Source organism: Poromitra crassiceps (assembly GCF_964638095.1).
Source record: "Poromitra crassiceps genome assembly, chromosome: 2".
Taxonomy (NCBI): Eukaryota; Metazoa; Chordata; class Actinopteri; order Beryciformes; family Melamphaidae; genus Poromitra; species Poromitra crassiceps.
Window position 1 is genome coordinate 96,553,087 of NC_139624.1, and position 25,232 is coordinate 96,578,318.

The 25,232-nt window shown below is 42.3% G+C and overlaps 1 protein-coding gene across 1 annotated transcript in view; it reads right to left on the reverse strand.

Annotated features, from left to right (window-relative positions):
• Window positions 1-22,836, reverse strand: part of osbpl8 (oxysterol binding protein-like 8) — a 275,193-nt gene extending 252,357 nt beyond the window's left edge. The window contains exon 1 of the mRNA XM_083632091.1: window positions 22,719-22,836. The gene's annotated coding sequence lies outside the window, so the exon portion shown is untranslated. The remainder of the gene's footprint in view (window positions 1-22,718) is intronic.
• Between the last annotated feature and the right edge of the window lie 2,396 nt (window positions 22,837-25,232).

Genomic DNA, 25,232 nt, shown 5'->3' on the forward strand with positions numbered 1-25,232 from the left:
ACACTACACCACACACACTACTGTACATACTGTATATACATACTAGGGCTGTGGCGATTCACTTATCTCCCGATTCGATACTATCACGATTCTTGGGTGCCGATTCGATTTATATTGCGATTCTTAAAGGAACACTCCGCCCATTTTCAACCAGCTTTGTATGATTAGAACATCAGTAGTATATCAGAAAACTGTAAACGGTTTTGAAGTCTGTCATTTAATTTGACAGTTATTGAGTGTTAAAGTGTGGACCAGTGACATCACTGGTCCACACTAACTCAAATTAATAACTCATTAACTCAAATCAACTCTCAATAACTGTCAAACTATTCATCATTCATCTAGTTTGACAGTTATTGAGAGTTGATTTGAGTTAATGAGTTATTAATTTGAGTTAGTGTGGACCAGTGATGTCACTGGTCCACACTTTAACACTCAATAACTGTCAAATGAAATGACAGATTTCAAAACCATTTACAGTTTTCTGATATACTACTGATGTTCTAATGATACAAAGCTGGTTGAAAATGGACGGAGTGTTCCTTTAAGTATTGCGATTCTACGATTATTGCGATTCGATATTACGATTTATTGCGATTTTTGTTTATTTTTTTCTTTTCTTTTTTCAGTTTGTTTGCTTTTTTACACTAGATTAGAACATGGGAAAAGTTGAATCATACACTAGAGACTGTATATTATATATCATGAGTAGGGCTGGGCGATATAGTTAAAAACAGGGGCGGACTGGGATCATAATTCAGGCCGGGCATTAGATACCAAGCAGGCCAGGCCGATATGGGCCGACACGCGTGAAATTTGGGCCGTTTGAAGCCCAATTTGGGCCGTTTGAAGCCAGATTTGGGCCGTTTGAAGTCCAATTTTACAATGAGATGCACCCACTTTAACCCTGAAGTGTACCGGTAATTATTACTTCAGACTAACTAATAAAGTAATAAAACCACTAGTAAACCAGTAGGCGGCGCCTGGCCTGCTGTTCAGTGAGTGGCCTGACTGCAAGCACCCCAAATTTTTTTTTTTTTTTTGCGATTATCGATTCTGGAATAAAAGATCGATCCAAAAAATCGTGACATTAAAAATCGCGATACTTAGGTGAATCGATTTTTTCCCCCACCCCTAATACATACTGCATAGCACTACTGCGCAGCTATGGGGATTTGAGTAAGGAAACAGTGGAGTCGGTGAACGCAGCAGGTGGGCTGATCAACACCTGTCTTAACTGGACACAACGGGACATGTTATGCTTTTATTCATACATTTCATTAGCACCTTGCAGTACCATGGGCACAGACACATTAGCACCTTGCAGTATCATGGGCACAGACACTTTAGCACCTTGCAGTACCATGGGCACAGACACATTAGCACCTTGCAGTATCATGGGCACAGACACTTTAGCACCTTGCAGTACCATGGGCACAGACACTTTTCATTAGCACCTTGCAGTATCATGGGCACAGACACTTTAGCACCTTGCAGTACCATGGGCACAGACACTTTAGCACCTTGCAGTATCATGGGCACAGACACTTTAGCACCTTGCAGTACCATGGGCACAGACACTTTAGCACCTTGCAGTATCATGGGCACAGACACTTTTCATTAGCACCTTGCAGTACCATGGGCACAGACACTTTTGGCAAGTGGGAAGGGAACCCCTGACGGTGACAGTGTTAGTGCCTTGCTCATGGGTTCTAAACTTCCATGATTCCTTTTTTCTATATGTTCCAGAACTAAGTGCTTCCATGGCCCAAAATGGTATTCCATCTTAGTTTACATGTTTTCTCTTGATTTCAGGTGTCTCTCCCATCCAGCCTCTACTGGCTGTCTCTCCCCTCCAGCCTCTACTGGCTGTCTCTCCCATCCAGCCTCTACTGGCTGTCTCTCTCATCCAGCCTCTACAGACTGTCTCTCCCATCCAGCCTCTACTGGCTGTCTCTCCCATCCAGCCTCTACTGGCTGTCTCTCCCATCCAGCCTCTACTGGCTGTCTCTCTCATCCAGCCTCTACTGGCTGTCTCTCTCATCCAGCCTCTACAGACTGTCTCTCCCATCCAGCCTCTACAGGCTGTCTCTCCCATCCAGCCTCTACTGGCTGTCTCTCTCATCCAGCCTCTACTGGCTGTCTCTCCCATCCAGCCTCTACTGGCTGTCTCTCCCCTCCAGCCTCTACTGGCTGTCTCTCCCATCCAGCCTCTACTGGCTGTCTCTCCCATCCAGCCTCTACTGGCTATCTCTCCCATCCAGCCTCTACTGGCTGTCTCTCCCATCCAGCCTCTACTGGCTGTCTCTCCCATCCAGCCTCTACTGGCTATCTCTCCCATCCAGCCTCTACAGGCTGTCTCTCCCATCCAGCCTCTACTGGCTGTCTCTCTCATCCAGCCTCTACTGGCTGTCTCTCTCATCCAGCCTCTACAGACTGTCTCTCCCATCCAGCCTCTACTGGCTGTCTCTCCCATCCAGCCTCTACTGACTGTCTCTCCCATCCAGCCTCTACTGGCTGTCTCTCCCCTCCAGCCTCTACTGGCTGTCTCTCCCACCCAGCCTCTACTGGCTGTCTCTCCCCTCCAGCCTCTACTGGCTGTCTCTCCCCTCCAGCCTCTACTGGCTGTCTCTCCCCTCCATCCTCTACTGACTGTCTCTCCCACCCATCCTCTACTGGCTGTCTCTCCCATCCAGCCTCTACTGACTGTCTCTCCCATCCAGCCTCTACTGACTGTCTCTCCCACCCATCCTCTACTGGCTGTCTCTCCCATCCAGCCTCTACTGGCTGTCTCTCCCATCCAGCCTCTACTGGCTGTCTCTCCCATCCAGCCTCTACTGGCTGTCTCTCCCCTCCAGCCTCTACTGGCTGTCTCTCTCATCCAGCCTCTACTGGCTGTCTCTCCCCTCCAGCCTCTACTGGCTGTCTCTCTCATCCAGCCTCTACTGGCTATCTCTCCCATCCAGCCTCTACTGGCTGTCTCTCCCATCCAGCCTCTACTGGCTGTCTCTCCCATCCAGCCTCTACTGGCTGTCTCTCCCACCCAGCCTCTACTGGCTGTCTCTCTCATCCAGCCTCTACTGGCTGTCTTTCCCATCCAGCCTCTACTGGCTGTCTCTCCCATTCATAAATACTAGTGCTCAATAAAGTGATGTCTTAAAGAGGGTAATAAGTGAGGTTTTTACTGCTCTATGGCACAAAATGACTAAATCTAAATCTTGACTAGTCCACTGCACTCAAGGAGAAGCCAAGTCAACAATTATTTATAGCATTGCTATATTTAGACACAATAAGTAGCGAACAATGCATCTTGCCAACGCTTCATTAGGTTTGCATGATTGCAGAATGCAGACCAAGACCAGTGAGCAGTGACTCAACGATGACATCAGCAGCTGCTGCCATAAATCAACACACTTTCTGGCACACAGAAATAATATGGCCACCCACAGGAATGTAAACATCAGATTCCCTCAGATCCCCTCAGATCCCCTCCTACTGGGTTTTCTTTTGCATTTGTGCCTTTATTGGCTACTACTGTAATTTACTAGGGGTGTGCCACCTTAGGCACCTCACGATTCGATTCGATTACGATTAAGGATGCTACGATTCAATTATTAAACGATTATTACGATTAATCACGATTTTCGATGCATCTTTTTCACCAAACAGGATTTCTTTTAAGCAAGGTATATTTGTCAGTATCCATTAATTAAAGTAAACAAACAAATGTACCTCCATTATCTTCAGTTGCGACTGAAGTCCACGCATCACATGTTACAGCCACCCTGCATGCTTTCTTCAGTGATTCCAGTTTCCAGTACTTTGGTTTTGGTCTCGTTTTACAGTTAAGGAACGGCTTTCCGGGCGAAATACCGTATTTTTTGCAAATAAAGCAAAAAAAAAAAAAAAAAAAATGCAATTTTTTGCAACTCGATAATCGAACATTGTGAATCGATTTTAATCGTCACGTGACTCATCGCGATGCATCTAAAAAACGATTAATCGGCACACCCCTATAATTTACACAAGTGAGCGATCACAAAACATTTCCACCATGAACATGGGCGGAGTTAATGGGGGGGGGGGGCAGGTGGTAAAAAGTAGTAAAACAAAATAAGAAATACAGATTGCTCACTATTGCAAATCTCCATGTCACTGTCTGGCTGAATATGATTATAAAAATGATATCCACTTTGACATCACAGGTATCTCTTTGTGAGATGTGACAGGGGGGCCTCTGACAGGCCAAAACTCATTGTCTTTCATACTAATAATATGTCTTCTTTCCAAAAAAGCCTTCAAAACCCACCTTTTCACTGTTGCTTTTGACCTATAATCTTTTTTTGATCTCTCTCTCATCTATTTTCATATTTTCGCGTGTGCGCGCGTGCCTGTGCGTGTGCGTGCGTGCGTGCGTGTCTGGACTTAACGCTACGTTTTGACCGCTTCTTGCCTCATCATTTGTGTTTCCATGGCCCATGAGTAACATGTAAGTTCAGATCATATGGTGACCGCTAGTGTGGGTGAAGTAACAACATTACATTCTCTGCTGGTATAAAAGTTCATATAGTCTATTACAGTATGTGAGTTCCACCGCAGAAATGACGCACAGAACGCATTGCCGGTTCATCAGTTAATTACATTTTTAATCTGTGAAGGTCTTAACGGCAATTAATCAACGGTTAATCATGAACATCCCTAGTTCACACCAATCAGCGTCCTGTGAGGCAGCTACGGGCCGTCTCTGGTGTGACCCACGCCAGCGGGAGCGAGCGCGTGATAGACGACAGATGGTTCATCCAATCACCTGCCAGGGATTTCTTGAAAGTGTCTGTCCTTTGAAAGGGTTTTCCTGAGCGATTGAGAACAGACCTGGCAGCATCAGGTTCATAATGAATCACAGACGAGCACAAATGTTGCCTCATCAAAGAAGAAATGGCACACAGACATTCAGACGATCACCATGTACTCCTCCATCCGGCACAGGCCGGGACTTTCCACTTCCTCCAGTTCATCATACAGGCTGAAATACAGGCCGGGACTTTCCACTTCCTCCAGTTCATCATACAGGCTGAAATACAGTCTAAGAGTCAAACTCCCATTACAACAGAATGAACCATTTTCAAAAGCACACAGTGCACAGGCATAAGAGGCCAGCAAAGTGCAGCCGTGGAGCCAAACAATTCCCCATACAGCCCAGGCCTTACCCTAGCCCAGCCCAGGCCTTACCCTAGTCCAGCCCAGGCCTTACCCTATCCCAGCCCAGGTCTTACCCTAGTCCAGGCCTTACCCTAGTCCAGCCCAGGCCTTACCCTAGCCCAGCCCAGGCCTTACCCTAGCCCAGCCCAGGCCTTACCCTAGCCCAGCCCAGGTCTTACCCTAGCCCAGCCCAGGTCTTACACTAGCCCAGCCCAGGCCTTACCCTAGTCCAGCCCAGGCCTTACCCTAGCCCAGCCCAGACCTTACCCTAGCCCAGCCCAGGCCTTACCCTAGTCCAGCCCAGGCCTTACCCTAGCCCAGCCCAGGTCTTACCCTAGCCCAGCCCAGACCTTACCCTAGTCCAGCCCAGGCCTTACCCTAGCCCAGCCCAGGTCTTACCCTAGCCCAGCCCAGGCCTTACCCTAGTCCAGCCCAGGCCTTACCCTAGCCCATTCAGGCCTTACCATAGCCCAGCCCAGGCCTTACCCTAGCCCAGACCAGGCCTTACCCTAGCCCAGCCCAGGTCTTACCCTAGCCCAGCCCAGGTCTTACCCTAGCCCAGCCCAGGTCTTACCCTAGCCCAGCCCATGCCGTACACTAGCCCAGCCCAGGCCTTACCCTAGCCCATTCAGGCCGTACCCTAGCCCAGCCCAGACCTTACCCTAGCCCAGCCCATGCCGTACCCTAGCCCAGCCCAGGCCTTACCCTAGCCCAGCCCATGCCGTACCCTAGCCCAGCCCAGGCCTTACCCTAGCCCAGCCCAGGGCTTACCCTAGCCCAGCCCAGACCTTACCCTAGCCCAGCCCAGGCCTTACCCTAGCCCATTCAGGCCATACCCTAGCCCAGCCCAGGCCTTACCCTAGCCCAGCCCAGGCCGTACCCTAGCCCAGAAGTTGTTTGTTACATTATAAAACGTCTCTCTCAAATCAAGAAATCTGATTGGCTCACAGCTGTGGTATATTTAGCGTATACTAATACACCACAGTTATGAGAAAACTAGAAAACAAATGGTAGCTAGCTCGCCTCGCAAACGGGAGCTCCGCACCACAATACCCAGAGTGCTTTGTGGTATAGTGTTTACTGTCGTCTCCTGCTAGTGACGTCATCAGTATAAGACAGCTAGGCGGCCGCTAGCTAGCTAATGGCGATAACAATGTTTGCTAGCTGCCTATTGAAAAGAAAACATTAGCGTTTACTAACTTTAGCACAAGCATTAGCCAAAGTTAGCTAGCTAACTGTCGTATATTCAAAAAGAAGCAAGACAAACGGTGAACTATGATCAAATCTATTTATGTAGCGTAGCAACATGTCAACTCTGTCTGTCTAGGAAGTAACCAACATAACAACCTGGCCCGCCCTCAGCAGCCTATAGGCTATCTTCCACACAAGGCGTCCTGTTACTCACAACATAGAATTAAACAACATAGAACACACCACAGTAACGTTAGCTGTTTGTTTGACACCACGCCTGTGTTGCTATCTGACGTTGTTCAGCAACTACATCGGCTCTGTACAGGGAGCCAGAGTATGATTTCTGAATAACAGCTATTTAAATTAGAGTTGTTTATTCCTTTCATATTGGTGTAAACAGAATCATCTCACCCTGAACATCTCCAAAACCAAAGAGATGATCTTTGATACTGTAATTGAGCAGGTCGGCTCATATAAATACCTGGGAGTACAATTTGATAACCAACTTAAATGGAGCACGCATGTTGATTTCCTGTGTGGAAAACTACGTAGCTCAAAGGCTTCACTTCCTCCGCCGACTCTGATTGTTCGGAGTGAGCAGCACAAACATGCTAACTTTCTACAATGCCGTCCTCGGTAGCCTGATCAGATATGGCTTAGCTTCCTGGTTCGGCTCCCTCACCATCCAAAGTAAATCCAAGCTGGAAAGGATGGTGAAAGACTATGAAGGTGATGGGAATCAAAAACTACCCGTCCCTTCAATCAATCTTTGAGGAAGCTGTGATCAAGCAGTCCCATCGCATTCTGAATGACTCCTCTCATATTCTATTCTCAGAATATGAACTCTTACCTTCTGGAAGGCGATACAGAGCATGTAGGTACAAGTCTAACCTCTACAAGCTCTCCTTCCTCCCAACATCAATCGCACTCCTGAATAAACGACCTGTTTAATCTAAAAATTCTGAAAACTTATGGGATTTTGTTTTTCTAATGCTTTCTATTTGAACCTTTTATTATTTTATTTTATTATTATCTTAATTTTTCATGTTCCAATAATGCACTTTATCATTTTTTAAACGTGATCATGCTGTGGTCTTACTATGTTACTATTTTATTGGTTTTATTATCAAATTGCTTTTATCACCTTGCCATTTGTTTTAATTTGTAAGCTACTTTTGCACAGTAGCATAGGTCACTTTATCTAGTCTCCCGCCCATTTCTTTGAACATGTCATCTTTTATCCTCAGTGCAATTCTTTATTTTATGGGTCTTTTTTGTTGTTCCTGTTATGTCATTTTGTCATTTGTATTGTCTTCTTACGATGCAGCTGTATGTAGCACTGTTGTCCAAGACAAATTTCCTCTCAGGGACAATAAAGTATATCCTGATCCTGATCCTGATTGTAATACTTGGTAACCGTTTTATAAAAGCAATAGCTCACTTCAGGCCGTGATATATGCTCATTATACCTAGAGATGCTGCGATCGAGATTTTTCAATTCCGATCCGATTCCGATATTTTAGCCTCAAAACCGATCCGATTCCGATCAAATTTCGATACCCGATTCGATACCGATTTCGATCCGATACAGCACATATTTAAGCCTCTCTATGCTGTCTGATAGCTAGCAGGCAACAAACATTTTTAGGGTTAGGTATGTATGTGTGTGCTTTGGTAATATAGTATGTAAACGATTTAGTTCATCTAATTAATTTAATGTAAAACTAAAACATAACAATCAAATACACACTTCTTTTGTAATGGGTGAACACTGGACACAAATAATTATTGTTTCCTCACACATACACCCCCACTCTGTCTCACACAGGACACACACACACACAGCCCTGTCCCTGTCTCTCACACACACACACAAAGTTTGTGCATACATTTCGTACATTACGTAGAATTAATGATTGACAGTGTTAAACTAGAAAGAGTACATGAGAACACATTTTTAGGAGTAATAATCGACCACAACTTTAGCTGGAAACCACATATCAGATATATCAGGTCCAAGTTAGCAAGCACTGTGGGGATTCTATGCAAAACAAGGCACTTTTTGAACATCAAATCATTGCAAACACTGTACTGTACACTCTTCTTACCATACTTGAATTATTGTGTTGAAGTATGGGGAAACACCTATAGAAGCAACTTACAGACAATATGCAACATGCAAAAGAGAGCAATAAGGATAGTGAATAAGGTAGGTTATCATGAACACACAAATGTACTGTTTCATAAATCAAAGACGCTGAAGTTTTGGGATCTGGTGGAGTTCAAAACCGCCCAAACTCTGTATAAAGCGCGACATAATTTACTTCCTGGTAATATACAAAAACAGTTCAGTGATAGAGAAGGTGGTTATGAGCTGAGAGGGAGATTGAATTTCAAACAACCAATTGTTCATAGCACTCTGAAGAGCATGTGCGTATCTGTCTGTGGTGTGAAACTGTGGAATAAATTACCTGACGAGATCAAAGAAAGTAAAAATCTTGTGCAATTAAAAAAAAAGTATAGAAACATTATTCTGGAGAAGTATAGACGTGATGGTACATAATCAGGACTTATGGGTCACTTGTATTTCCTGTAGTATGTTTGGTATTAGCTATGTATGTGTAATTATATGTATATGTGGTAGGTAGCCTATGTGTGTATAGGCATGTATGAATAATTAGTGCTATTTGTGTGTGTAAATCAATGCATGTATGTATCCATGTGTATGCATATGTACTGCATATGTTTACATATAACGTAAAGGAATAAGGGTAAGGGCATTTAATAAGCTAGCTAGCTTCAGCCCTAAAAACCCTTTCGGTCAGCCTTATGTATCTTTTGTTTTGTTTTTTCTGTTTTTTTTCTATTCTGTGAATATTCTTTTCTTTCTGATCGAAATAAACTAACTAACTAACTAACTAAATTTCCACTGCCAGATTGGAGGAGTCTTTTGTCATTTTCTAATGTTACTTCTCTTCAGTGCAATACGTTTTGATAACGACCTGCTGTACAGCACCGTTCGCTCAGTCAACTATGTGTCGTTAACGTGAGTTAGAGGAGAAAGATAGCTGCTGTTAGCTAGCTAATTAGCCACGTTAGCTGCCTCAGTGGGTAACGTTAGCCAATAGAGAGTATTTATCTGACGTTTATGTTAGCTACTACTCAAACCTGCGGGTGGAAATGGTTTATGCGATGCGATGTATGTTGAAGCAAGACGTTTTAATGTACCTTGAATTGGACAAATTACGACGGGTCGTGCTCACGCAGATCTAAGCCCTGGCCATCCTAGGCTCAACGCGAGACTCATCAGTCATTCGGTTGAGTCTCGCAAAGTTACACAAAGTTTGTGCATACATTTCCACTGCCAGATTGGAGGAGTCTTTCGTCCTTATCTAATGTTACTTCTCTTCAGTGCAATACGTTTTGATAACGACCTGCTGTACAGCGCCGTTCGCTCAGTCAACTAACATGTCATTAACGTCAGTTAGAGGAGAAAGATAGCTGGTGTTAGCTAGCTAATTAGCCATGTTAGCTGCCTCAGTGGGTAACGTTAGCCTATAGAGAGTATTTATCTGACGTTTATGTTAGCTACTCCTCAAACCTGCGGGTGGAAATGGTGTATGCGATGCGATGTATGTTGAAGCAAGACAACGTTTTGGCCATGGCCATCCTAGGCTCAACGCGGGCTCTGTGTGCTGCTGCTGCTGCTGCTGCTGCATGCTGGATAGAAATCCTGGAGCGGAGTCATGGAATGGAGTGCTTATATCGGAGCCTTGGATCGGTCATTTTCGCTGGAATCCGATCCGATCCGATCCATGTTTTTTGGCTGATATCGCGCCGATATCCGATCACATGATCGGATCGCAGCATCTCTAATTATACCACACCTACATGTAACTACGGGTGCATAAAACAGTCAAAACACCAATGGGTGACTATATCCATATCATTATTTACGGTCCATGATTCAAACCATAACAAGCGCACACTGGGATGCATTTTGCTTCATCCAAGCATTCAGAAAGCATATTGTAGTCATTCCATAATAATAATAATAATAATAATAATAATAATACATCAGATTTTGATAAAACAAGTTTAATAGAGAGAAAAAAAAACAAAGAAACAATGTCTTGGACTTTGGACTATTTTCAATAATGAAGACTACTTAGCAGCTAATGCCCAGTTCAGGTCACAGTGCACGCCCCCTTTCTTTGAGGTTGTATAACCCATTCATTGTTAGGCTCGCCCCCTTTCTCTGATGCTGTCTCCTCATCCATTCACAGTTTACCACACATGTGGCAATAACCAATCAGCCCAAGCTATTCCTTTCCAGCTGATCCCAATCACCTAATCAGTGTAGTATATCAGGGTCCATGTTTTACTCTGTTTGCTATGTGCTGTGTATGTGCCATGTGTCATTCTCAGTCGCTGATCATCATCGCTGAAGCAGTTGTTTTCACCCCACCTCCTCCCCTGACCACCACCATCATCATGACTCCTGAAGAATTCCCTATGGGGGATTTCCTATCCTATTCTTCACTGACGACGCCCTCTCATCATCTCAGGAGAGCGTCATCATATCATGTAGTCATACGCCAAAATGAATTTGTTGTATCATTAAAGCTTGTTATACTTTCTACTAGTCTCTCATTATTGAAATGTCCATGTCCTTCATTAGAGACTTGCTGTGGTGTTACTGATATCTCCCTAGGACAATGCTAGGTGTGTTTGATAGCTACACACCTTTAGGTCCACACACCTCGTGCTGATCCAGGCTTAGATACTGTACTTCTCTTCATATTGGCGTTGGTCATGGGCTCAGACACAAGGGTTTTTGGGTGGAATGTGACAGCCATGCAGCAAAGCAAGATTCCTGCAGCAGGGTAAGGCCAGGCTGGTCTGAGTCACGTGACTGTTTGGAGACAGCCAAGATGACTCAGGTGTCTTTATGATCAAACCTAGGTTGATATTAGAAGAACTAGGGATGTTCATCAATAATTGAAAATCGATAATTGATCGTTAAGGAATTGATTCGATCATGTGGAATTTTTATCGATTTTTAATGTTTTTTTTTTATCAAATCAAATAGGCCTAAATGTGCTCAAACGACAGTGTAAGATTTCACTACGTGGTCGCAACCAGGTGAGGGCGCAATGGGACTATGAGACAACTGAACAGAACACTTCTGGGTAGGGCTATGGGCGTGGTCTCACTGGGCTTGCTGGTGAGAACATCACCAGCACATTGTCAGCTCTCAGCCAGACAAGGAAATGAAGCGGGCGAAGCAAAGTTTTGTTTGGGACCATTTCGAGTTAAAAGACGACATTGTTCAATGCAAGAACTGTGATGCCGTTTATAAGTAGCTACAACACGGCTAGACGCCAATGATTCACCACTTGAACAGCGTAGATCCGAGCCTGGTTAACGAGGAAGGCGCCTCGTCCTCGGCCGGGCATGCAGAAAAGATCACCCGTCTGGAACCTCATCGAGACCTGATCAATGTGATTGAGCCAGCTATACTATGCGCTTCCCTCACGGAGCAGTGGGAGCACCAATACCAGGCGGATTGAAAAGCGCTTCATAGCGCTTCGCACATAGGCATTTTGTAAAATAAAAAATAAAAAAATAAAAAATAAATAATAATACAAATATTTAAAAAATATTATTATTAACATTATAGATAATCGATAATGGATCGTTAATTTTCCCGAATTTCGATTATGGAATTTTTTCAAAATGAACATCCCTAAGAAGAACCCTAGGTTGATATTAGAACCCTAGGTTGATATTAGAAACCTAGGTTGATATTAGAACCCTAGGTTAATATTAGAACCCTAGGTTGATATTAGAACAGGCCTGTCTTTGTCATTGAAAAAGCACAGCAGTGTTTCCCATACATAAAGGAATTTGTGGCGGGCCGCCACAATAAGATGTTGACCAAAAAAAAAAAGAAAAAAAAAGGTTTTTTTTTTTTTTACAGTGCACCTGAACGCAACATGCAAGATATCCGCTGAATAAGTGTCCAATAAACGTTCATGTCATTCTGGCCAATACTTCTGTTATAGCATTTCAGTCTGGAATATGGAATATCTTTCAATAATCTATGATTTAGCTGCTAAATTGTCAAATACCGCCATCTGCTCGCTACCCAGGCACTTATGTATGTACTTAACCCAACTAACTTAACCTAACTAACTATCCGGTGTGCACAACACTGTCAGCCTAAACTCCGGCTGACACCCCAAAAACCTACAATCCGCTACAGAAAAATGTATATTATTTGTTTATTAACTGGCCCCTCGCCTTCTATCATTTCACGAAAGTGGCAAAGCAAGTTGAGTATCCCTGACCTATAGGGAGAAATTTAGTTTGTCATTGTAAACCCACAGCACAGTAATGATGACATGTTCTTCATAGAGCTAGCCTTTTAATTTTGCTCTTAAGCTTTCTCAAAGTACACCAAATTCATGCATTTTACTTTAAAATGTTTAAAAAAATCTCGCGGGGGGCATGCCCCCGCACCCCCCTAGGGGGTCTGCGGTCCCCCACCACAAATTCTCTAAATCCTGTGGGAAACACTGCACAGTGAAGAGATGGGGAAAGTAAAACACTGAGTAGGGAATATTTGGTGCATCTCACAGTAAGACGTGGCACAACATGAAAGCTGTTTTGTCATTTATATTGGTAAGACTGTTCCTCATTCATTCAAAAGGCAAATATCAAGCAAAATGGCTATTTTCAGGAAGTCATCTTAATATGTTCTAGCTTAAAGGGAAGTCAGAGCTATTCCAGAGGCTTTACTCAAACGCTCACTATGTCGAAGAATCCAAGTCAAAGACCAGGCTGTGTAGAATGCATTACGAGTGATTTTAAGCCTCCAAACAAAACACAAGCAGGCATACAAGTAGCACCAGCCACCAGTCAAATGCTGGTAGAATATGCAAGTGGCTGGTAGATTTGTTTCACTCACCAGCCCAAAAAACAAAACAAAAACTAGAACGACCTCACTGCGGATTTATGCCTCCGCCATTAGTTCATTCTCAAGTCCAAATCGCCATTTGAGGCAAATTGGAAGAAATTCCGTCAAGGCGCTCCTGAGATGTTGCGAGAGCTTGGAAATTGGGTGTGTGAGGTCACAGTGACCTTGAACTTTGACCTTTAACCATCAAAATCTAATCAGTTCATCCTTGAGTCCAAGTTAATATTTGAGGCAAATTTGATGAAACTCCGTCAAGGCATTCCTGAGATATCGCGTTAACAAGCTTGAAAATGGAGTTGGAGAGGTCTCAGTGACCTTGGCCTTTGACCTTTGACCACCAAAATGTAATCAGTTCATGCTCGAGTCCAAGTCGATGTTTGAGACAAATTTGATGAAATGCCGTCAAGGCATTCCTGAGATATCGCGTTAACAAGCTTGAAAATGAAAACAATGGTAATCTATTGAGTGGCTGGGAAAAAATTAACATTCACTGCACCACCTGAACACAAGAACTGATCTAGAATCCCAGGTCACAGAGGGGTTTGGTGGTTAAACAGTGACTCTCCTCTGAGTGTAAGATCACAGATCAACTACAGCCTCTGAGTATGTTAACATGCACGCCCAATACTCTCATCACTGCATGGAATCAGCTTCAAGCAATGATTCAATCACAACGTTTACATGAGTCTTTACATTAGGATTCATTTCACCATCGGTCTGCAACTCACACATCCATCAACTGCCCTGTAACAGTGCTACATGCTGTTGGCTCTGTACATCCTGATTGAGCCGTGACTTTTGACACGCAGATCTTGGGAAAACCAAAAGAAATCTGGCGTTTACATGATGACCTACTCAACCAGAAGATAGCAGAAATCTCTCAGAAATACGTCAACTGGGTTCTGCTCACTCTGATTCAGATAATCAGCTAAAGGCATGTGCATGAACATTTGAATAGTCAGAGTACTGCTGAGGAGCGGTAACACTGTAACAGCTGTAACCCTAACACACTGTAACCCTAACACACTGTAACCCTAACACACTTTAACCCTAACACACTGTAACCCTAACACACTGTAACCCTAACACACTGTAACCCTAACACATTGTTAATTACAGAGAGGGATGGGCAAACGACATATGGTCTAAGCCTAAGCTTAGATCATATGTTCAGATGAAGCAATGTTTTGGTCCTGAGCCCTATGTCACTTCCTTTCTAACCAGAAACCAGAGGTCTTTATGTGCTCAGCTGAGAATTGGTATCCTGCCTCTTGCCATTGAAGTAGGGCGGTTCACAGCTATACCAGAAGAGAACAGGATATGCAATGTCTGTGATCTAAAGGATGTTGAAAATGAGTTTCATTTCATGTTTTATTGTACTTTATATGATGATTTGAGGATTTCCTTATTTGACAAAATGCAAAAGCAAAGACCTGAGCTCTTCTGGGCAGATGATGGCCAGAAGTTGGAGTGGTTGTTTATAGGGATGTCAATTTTCGGTTAATTTCACTTTCGATTAACCGACGCTAATAATCGATTAACCTATCGGTTAATTCATAATTTTTTAATATAAAAAAAAAAAAAAAAAAAAAAAATGTAAACAATGTAAATGTAAACAGATTGTACATGTAAACAATCTGTTATTTGAAATAACAGATTGTTGTTGTTGTAATGTTTACATAAACAGGAAATAAAGCTCTCAAAAATATATTTCCTTGTCATCCATATAAGAGCCAGAATGATTTTGGAATGATTACCTGATCAAAATGTGGCAATAAACTTATAAATTTCAGCAAAGCCAACAAAAAATAAAGGCATAATTCTAACACAAAAAGCATTAACATTTCAGCATCTAAATAGACACGCCTTGTTTGGGCATGAGCTCATTGAGTAAATAGACAAAAAAAAAAAATAATAATAATAATAATAATAATATTAACTGATAGACCGACAGCAATAACCGAACAACGACGTCCGAACAACGACATCCCTAGTTGTTTAAGACTGAGGTATTTAAGACTGCTAACTTTATCTCTAGGGCCTGGAATAGAAGGCAAGCACAGCTCTTTAAGTAGGTTCAGGTGGTGGTTTTCATGCTGTACAACTTTACCGTATGTATTTTGGGTGTTTCTGTTGGTTTTATGTTTTGATCATTGTTTGTTTAAATGATGAACAGTCAAAGTGTCCTGTAAGCCCATGTGGGCTGGGCTTCATTCGAAGCATGACACTTAAATAAAGAAAATCAATCAATCAATCAATCATTGTAACCATAACACACTGTAACCCTAACACACTGTAACCCTAACACACTGTAACCCTAACACACTGTAACCCTAACACACTGTAACCCTAACACACTGTAACCCTAACACACTGTAACCCTAACACACTGTAACCCTAACACACTGTAACCCTAACACACTGTAACCCTAACACACTGTAACCCTAACACACTGTACGTCATTCTGCGTTACAATGTAAACAAAATGCAAAGCTCAGCACATGCTTAACTCCCCCATCAGGACAGGCTTTCACATCACTATGGAATCCCTCTGGATCACGTTTAATGAATGAAATACACATTTGGACATTGGAGAATGAAATGAATCCTGGAAAACCATGCGGAACTGGAGAGTTGATACTGCAAATCTACAGTTCCAACACTTCCAAGCCAATGAGGTTTTCAAAGTGGGGGGCTCCAAACGGTTTCAGGGGAGGCTCAGTGAATGCAAGTGAAAAGATATGTAATATCAGTTATCAAAAGGAGATCACATAGAATAGCCTAATGTGTGTGATTTGGTTAAAGTTGTTGACTTGAGTGTCTACTCTATTGGATGCTTTGTCTGAGGGGCGGCCCACAGACTCTGACTTTGACCCTGCTCTACCTGAAACCTTTTTTTAATGTGGACATTATCCATTTTCTGTACTCTTTCAAGTTCAGACCAACAGAACTGTGCGATGCAGTCTGTTCCCAGGACCAAACCAACAGAACTGTGTGATGCAGTCTGTTCCCAGGACCAAACCAACAGAACTCTGACCAACAGAACTGTGTGATGCAGTCTGTTCCCAGGACCAACAGAACTCAAACCAACAGAACTGTGCGATGCAGTCTGTTCCCAGGACCAACAGAACTCAAACCAACAGAACTGTGACCAACAGAACTGTGCGGTGCAGTCTGTTCCCAGGACCAACAGAACTCAAACCAACAGAACTGTGAGATACAGTCTGTTCCCAGGACCAACAGAACTCAAACCAACAGAACTGTGCGATGCAGTCTGTTCCCAGGACCAACAGAACTCAAACCAACAGAACTGTGCGATGCAGTCTGTTCCCAGGACCAAACCAACAGAACTGTGTGATGCAGTCTGTTCCCAGGACCAACAGAACTCAAACCAACAGAACTGTGTGATGCAGTCTGTTACCAGGACCAACAGAACTCAAACCAACAGAACTGTGCGATGCAGTCTGTTCTCAGGACCAACAGAACTCAAACCAACAGAACTGTGCGATGCAGTCTGTTCTCAGGACCAACAGAACTCAAACCAACAGAACTGTGCGATGCAGTCTGTTCTCAGGACCAACAGAACTCAAACCAACAGAACTGTGCGATGCAGTCTGTTCCCAGGACCAAACCAACAGAACTGTGCGATGCAGTCTGTTCTCAGGACCAACAGAACTCAAACCAACAGAACTGTGTGATGCAGTCTGTTACCAGGACCAACAGAACTCAAACCAACAGAACTGTGTGATGCAGTCTGTTACCAGGACCAACATAACTCAAACCAACAGAACTTTGTGATGCAGTCTGTTAGCAGGACCAACAGAACTCAAACCAACAGAACTGTGTGATGCAGTCTGTTACCAGGACCAACAGAACTCAAACCAACAGAACTGTGTGATGCAGTCTGTTAGCAGGACCAAACCAACAGAACTGTGTGATGCAGTCTGTTAGCAGGACCAACAGAACTCAAACTGTCAAGCTGTCATTTAGTTGTAATGAGCTTCCCTCACATCCAAAGCCAGGCGCTGGAGGCATGATGAGAGCGGACGCTGCACACTCTGTTATATTCACATTCCACTTCTTTATTTGGCTCACATCACACAAAAACAACAACGCAAAAACAACAACGCAAAAACAACAACGCAAAAACAACAACACAAAAACAACAACACAAAAACAACAACGCAAAAACAACAACACAAAAACAACCACGCAAAAACAACAACACAAAAACAACAACGCAAAAACAACAACGCAAAAACAACAACACAAAAACAACAACGCAAAAACAACAACGCAAAAACAACAACGCTTACGGGTTTCGGCACAGAGCCTTCTTCAGAGTGTTTGAAACACTGGCCTAAAAAAACTCGAGCTGTAAGTGTTTTTATTTTGTGGCCCAACAGGTAAATGAGGTCTCTAAACTAACGTTAGTATAAGTGTTGTTAATGAATGACATATGAAGGCATCAAACATGTGTTTTACACTTAAACATTGTCTCTTGATCTCAGGTGTTACATTAAACTGTATGTGCCTGATGCCTGCCTTGTCTACCCGGATGTTATTATAAACACTTGGGTGATTGGGTCTATAGATGTTATGTAAACAGGATGTTATTATAAACACTTGGGTGATTGGGTCTACAGATGTTATGTAAACAGGATGTTATTGTAAACACTTGGGTGATTGGGTCTATAGATGTTATGTAAACAGGATGTTATTATAAACACTTGGGTGATTGGGTCTATAGATGTTATGTAAACAGGATGTTATTGTAAACACTTGGGTGATTGGGTCTATAGATGTTATGTAAACAGGATGTTATTATAAACACTTGGGTGATTGGGTCTATAGATGTTATGTAAACAGGATGTTATTGTAAACACTTGGATGTTATTGTAAACAACACTTGGGTGATTGGGTCTATAGAAAAGTAGAGACACGCCCTCCTGATAGTTAGCTTAGCACAATGACTGATGCTAGTCAATACGGTACAGCAGCATACCCCCGTTCAGTCACCAGAAATACACGTTCCAACAGTGCCAAAATGCTCATAATGTAAATGTTGTAACACGTGTACTCACTATGAAATCATATTCCAAAATTACGAGACACTGTAATTTCCGAAGCAAATCCAAACTCAGAGATTCTGGTATAGGTTAAATTCAAGCACTTTTAAGAACCTCTTTATAAATCCAAGCACTTTCAAGTACTTGATTTTTTTTAAATTCAATCACTTTACAGACCTGTGGTAACCCTGTAGGCGATGCCCTTCAATGCTGTCAAACAACGTGTGTGGAGGAACGACCGGACATGCGGCATCTCTCGTCACATTTACAATATATTCAATATATTGCTAAATTAACGATTAGTAATGATGATGGACTGAACTATTGCAGTGTTTCCCCTAGAGAAATTGTCAGGCCTGGAGGGATTTCGAAACATACCCCCAGACCGCAACGGTGGGGGCCCTCGCTGGCGACGCTAAACTTTTAGCTAAGCCGTTTGTTTATGTTCGCAATGGCATCCCAAGTATCATCATACTATTATGGGATGCGATGCAAAAAGTTGTATTATGGGATGTGCGTTTCCCAGGCAACGACACACGTTGACACGTTTTAGAACAGCGCTGCATGCTGGCACGATGCTCCTAAAAGCAAAATGCTTATTGTTTTGAATGATTTGGCATCTTCTATTACTGTCAACACTGTCAACACCAGTATTGTTGTACTGAGTGCGTTTACATGCAGACAATAAACAGTTTATTAGCGGATTTCTGGAGTTACCTGATTATTGAAATGGTCATGTAAACAGCATAAACTGATAAGCTTTATCCGTTTATGGCCGTTATCGGGTTATGAATAAACTGATAAACATACCTAGGTTTTTGGCCAATAACCTGTCTTTTGAGTGCATGTATACAGCGTATCAGGTTTCTTGTGGGTTTATACATCTGCGCATGCACTGCGCATGTACAAGTTGCATGTCAAAAGTTGAATTACCGCCGCCTTCTGGAGAGAAATCCGACTAATTGACTGAATCATGTAAACTCGGGTTTTTCCTATTGTCGGATTATTAAAGTGCATGTAAACGCAGAAATCAGATTATTGCCATAAACTGATTACTCACAGTTATCAGTTTATTGGTGTGCATGTAAACGCACTCATTGTAATAATATGCCATAAGGTTTATTGAAATTTTGGGGAGAGCAGATTTTTTTTTTTTTATCCCAAAAAAAAGAAAGAAAAAAAAATATGGCCTGGCGGGGGGGTCGTTGGCCTGGCGGGCCCACCAGGCCTGTAGAATGGTAGGGAAAACACTGTATTGGTTTAAAATGATTATCAATGACTTCCAAGTGAAGGGGAGTCTATATGAAATAGCTGGGACTAGCTTGGGACTCTGCATTTTGTATTGTTATTCTCTGTCTATTATGTCAACAGACGGTGCTTCAGTGCTTCAGTGCTTCAGTGCTTCTGGCTTCTCTGAAGTTGTGCTTGTCCTCATCAGTGAGGAATGTGCATAAATAAACATTACGAAGCAGCAGCAAGGATACACAAATTAGTATGCGGCACCGCAACCGACTGTTTCTATTTCCACCATGTTGTTAGGACAGCACCGCCTTCACTGTGTGACTCATCAAACAGACAAATCACTTCACATTCTATCACCTGTTCCAACTGTTGGTTCCTACTGTTGGTACAAAAGTGGACTGTATATTATTTAATCGCATTTTATGATTTATTTTTTATTTTTACATGAAACCACTACTGTAAAACATTAAACCCCTTGTCATCACCTTTGACCTAGGTCAGTATATCGACATGGTGAGACTAGAAATGCTCTTAGATTTTAGATATTGTAATATGGGGATATGGGGATATGGTGTAAGTGTTGTCTTTTCCTGGTTTTAAAGGCGGCATCACAGTAAAGTGATGTCATTTTCTGAACTTACCACACTGTTCTATTAGTTGCCTTTACCCACTTAGTCATTATATCCACATTACTGATGATTATGTATCATAAATCTCATTGTGTATTTTGTGAAAGCACCAAGTTACTATTTAGCCTCCACTTCGTAGCAAATAGCGAGTAGCATCATTCAGCCTAAACATACCGAGGTATGACACTTTTTGATCCATATCGTCCAGCCCTACTTTGACCTGACCAACCAACAAAGGGCTTTACGGCCGTTTGCCTTTCTGTGCGGTGTTTCCCAAAGCTGAATCTGCATTGAAATGAAGCGTTGTATCTGCCAGGGCAAAGTGCAGCAAGCAGCACGCTGGAGAGAAGGCATGGAAACTCCATTTGACTGGCAAATCAGCAGTTTGTCCTGGTGACCCTGGACTGCTGCGAGCCTGACTGATGGATCAGCTGTTTGTCCTGCATGGTGACCCTGGACTGCTGCTCCTGGCTGATGGGTTAGGGTTAGGGCTGATGGGACTCATGTTTGGCAGGTAAAAGTCTAGGATTTTGCCCTTTCATTCAAATGCAAACATGCAGAAGGATGGAAAATGTGGAAATACAGGATTGGGCAGAATCTCAAAATGGGAAAGGTACACAGAATAAAACACCTGACAGGTGTTTTCACCATTGACTCAAAGAACGTGGGTCCAACTACAGCAAGAAGAGCCCAGTTCTGTACACCGTGTGTACAGTCATATCTGTGTGTTGCCTGAACAAGAAGGACAGTGTTTGACCAAAATGGGGTTTTGAAGGCTGATGATAGTGATATTTTCAGACCACATTAGTTTAATAGCAAATAGCCAATATCTTGTGTGCATATTCAATATCTTTACATGATTAGAGCTGCAATGAATAGTCGATCAATCGAGGCAGAAAATTAACCGACAACTATTTATATAATAGATTAATCGTTTAGAATAGATTTAAGAAGAAAATGCAATGCTAAAATGGTCCCATTGCAGCTTCTTAAATACGTGGGTGTATTTTTTTGTCTTCCATGACGGTGAACTGATTATCTTTCGGTTGTGGGCTGTTGGTCAGCACAAAAGAAGACTGAGGACGTGATCTTGGGAGCTTTGGAGAGAATGAATCAATTTGTCGATTCTTTACAAAAATACAAGTTTTCAGTGTTTTTTGACAGAGCTGTATTCTTGTCAGGGTGGGAGAGCCATGATCACGGGACAGTTCAAAGTCTTTGTTGAAACTCAGACTAAATGAAATCATCGTTGGGCCTAAAACAGGGGTAGCAGCTAAACTAGCAGGCTCTTACGTTGAAGAATGAAATGACCAAAAAGTTGTACCAGGGCACCAAGGCTGAGGCGGCTGCTGGCAGGCAACTCTGCAGAAGGATGCTGTGTGCATGAAGCACAGGCACGGTGGAAATATTTAGACAGCAAAGGACATCCAGATAAGCAGATACAGTACTGTGGGCGCCATACACAAACGGATGAGGAAGTCACATGACAGATAACATTTCTGTCATCTAACACTTTACAGTAAGGCTCACTAAATGAAAGGAACACTCCGCCGATTTTCAACCAGCGTTGTATCATTAAAACATCAGTAGTATTTCAGAAAACTGTCAACAGTTTTGCAGCCATTCATTTAGTTTGACAGTTATCGAGAGTTGATTTGAGTTAAGGTGTGGACCAGTGATGCACAAATGGCATCACTGATCCACACCTTAACTCAAATCAAGTGTAATTTGTGCACAAATGACATCACTGGTGCACACCTTAACTCAAATCAACTCTCGATAACTGTCAAACTAAATGAATGACTGCAAAACTGTTTACAGTTTTCAGAAATACTACTGATGTTGAAATGATACAATGCTGGTAGCTAATGCTTAATAAACATGAACTAATTAATAGGGGTTAGTTAACCATTAACTCATGCTTATTTAAGCTCATCAAGCTTATTTAACCGTTAATTTAGTGACCCTTAAAACCGAGTATCTATAAACAGGGAAATGATATATCGCCATACACTTACCACACCATAGGACACCGCGTTCTGGGGAGAAACAAAAGCGTGATGGCTGCTAATATGACACACAGTCAACTAGTCCTCCTGTCCTTCCATCTGATCGCACTCAGGAACATAAGCGATACAAACACAGATGTGAGGAAAGAGTGTATAGATGGAGAGATGGAGACGCTGAGGAGGAGTCTGGCTACTAGTCCTTGTTATTACATAATCACACACTGACTGACTGACTGCGGAGTCACTGTTGTCAACTCACACATAGTGCGATTAGCAGTCATGTAGCTAGCTACACATTGTGCCAGGGTTTAGCCAAAAGAGCCAGTCAGCGGTGTTAGCAGACAGCAAATGGCCCCAATGCAACGTCCTTTCATTTTCAATGTCAGTCGCACTCACCTTTGTGCTTCGCTGGGGGTCTCCCGGGAGGACCGCTTCAGGAGGGGGAGCCTCGGCTGCACAATCTTCAGTGTCGCTGGGTGGTTACTAGGCTGCTTGATGACGACTGTCGTTTATTTTTGCGTTGTTCACTATTAACGTTAACTAACTACTAACGTTAAAGCAGCTAGCGCTCATTAGGCCAGAGGGATCCAGATCATGTCTGGAGAGTTAAATGAGATCCATAATTGTCATTTTCCTCAGTCTTTGCCACATACATAGCCAGTCTGCACGGTTGAGTCGGGGATTCGTGTGTGTGGACATTGTCAAACCGCTCAAAATACAAATACCACTTCCGCTCATACGTTTCAAAGTAAAAGTCGATGGTTAGTTGATAATGGTGGACGAGATTGAAAATCTTTACTCAAGTAAAGACTTACTGCCATAACAAAATGAGTAAAGTAAAAGTGAAAATATCCATCATATTTTTTATAATAATCATCATCATAATAATCATAATAATAATCATCATAATAATCATAATAATAATCATAAATTACTCAAAGTACAAGTTACTTTCCATTTTAATATTTTTAGGGTGTCCGCACACCCTAAAATTGTGTAAAAGAATGTGAAAAAAAACTGTTAGTTACCAGCACTTTTGTTATGAAGTAGAGCAGTAGGCCTGGCTAATAATGGATATCCTCTCTTCCTCTCTACCCCTCTCTTCCTCACAGTGCCATTCTCTTTCTTCATTTCCCGATCTGTCCCAGAGTAACTTCTTTGTTTTTTCTCCCGCTCATAACGACGGTAAAAGGAAAATGTAGCAAAGTAAAAGGTAGATTATTGGTTCAAAATATACTTAAAGAACTCGTTCCTTAAAAAAACTATTTTTTTTTTACTCATGTGCGTTATAACACCTACTACCTACCCAGTACTTGTACTACCATTTCTTCTCTTTCCCCCGTTGTTTTCATTGGTGTTTGACCCTGAGTAAAGCGTTTTGCGAATTATTTTGGTCCGCAAATAAATATTATTCAGAAGTGATCATCTCTAGGCTTTTATTTTGAAAAGCAAAAAGACCCAACTTCCTGATGTATGGTTATCTCTAGTTAGCTTGACGCAGCAACAGGAAGCTTCTTCCAGTCGGTGATGATGTGACACGCCTGGCTGGACAGGACAGGACCAACACACGCACACACACACACACACACACACACACACACACACACACACACACACACACACACACACACACACACACACACACACACACACACACACACACACACACACACACACACACACGCGCACGCACGCACGCACGCACGCAAACACACACACACACACACACACACACACACACACACACACACACACACACACACACACACACGTACCAGTGACAGACAGACAGACAGACAGACAGACAGACAGACAGACAGACAGACAGACAGACAGACAGACACACACACACACACACACACACACACACACACACACACACACACACACACACACACACACACACACACACACACACACACACATAATAGTTATTATTATTATTATTATTATGTATTTACTTTGATTGTGGGTGGCGGATATAGGCCACTTCTAGACTCCATGAATAACACATTTATTGTTGTGACTCCTAATGAAAAATCACAAATTCCTATAATATCTCGTTATGTGTGTCTGTGGATCTCAGTAGTGGATTCATCATTACCTTATGATAATATGCTTTTTTTTTTATTCTGGTATCACTACAATAATATTCCAGCACAGACTCGCAGCTCTGCTGTGTAATATTATGCAGGGTTGGGAAGGTTATTTCAAAAATGTAATCTGATACAATTACTAGTTACCTGTTAAAAAAAAGTTAGTCTAATGTAATGCAAATATCACAATATAAAAGTAATGTAACTGATTACATTCCATTATTTTTTGATTATTTTTGAATGTCCTGTATTTGACTACTCCAGGGGGGCATGCTCCTCAGGAGGGCATATAAAAAAAATCACCTCTATACTCATTTCAGACTTGATGTGTTGGTCAGGCTTTCAGACCATCTAGCTAGTGTCGCCTGTTTCTCATTAATAAGAATACAATAACAATAATAATCTTTCCATCTTCGGATTACAGTGCACTGATATTATCTGGTTTCTAGTCTTTTATTTTGTGGGTGCATGGTCCTTTTTAAGAGCCAAGTATGTTTTTTCTCCAAGGTTTTATTTTGATTTGATTTTATTTTATTTTTGCACCATAGATCAAAGGTAAAGTAGACATTTAAAGTTAATATTTACAGTGCACACTTGGATAAATACTCAATATACAATAAATAGAATATACAATAAATGTATATTTAAATTGTAATCCTGCTAGTAATCCCAATGTTTTACTAAATGTAACTGATCTTATTTTTTCTGTAACTGTAAAGGATTACAGTTACCTTTTTTGTATCCTGATTACAGTACTCTAATTACATGTAATCAGTTACTTCCCAAGCCTGAATATATGGCATAATTGTGAAAT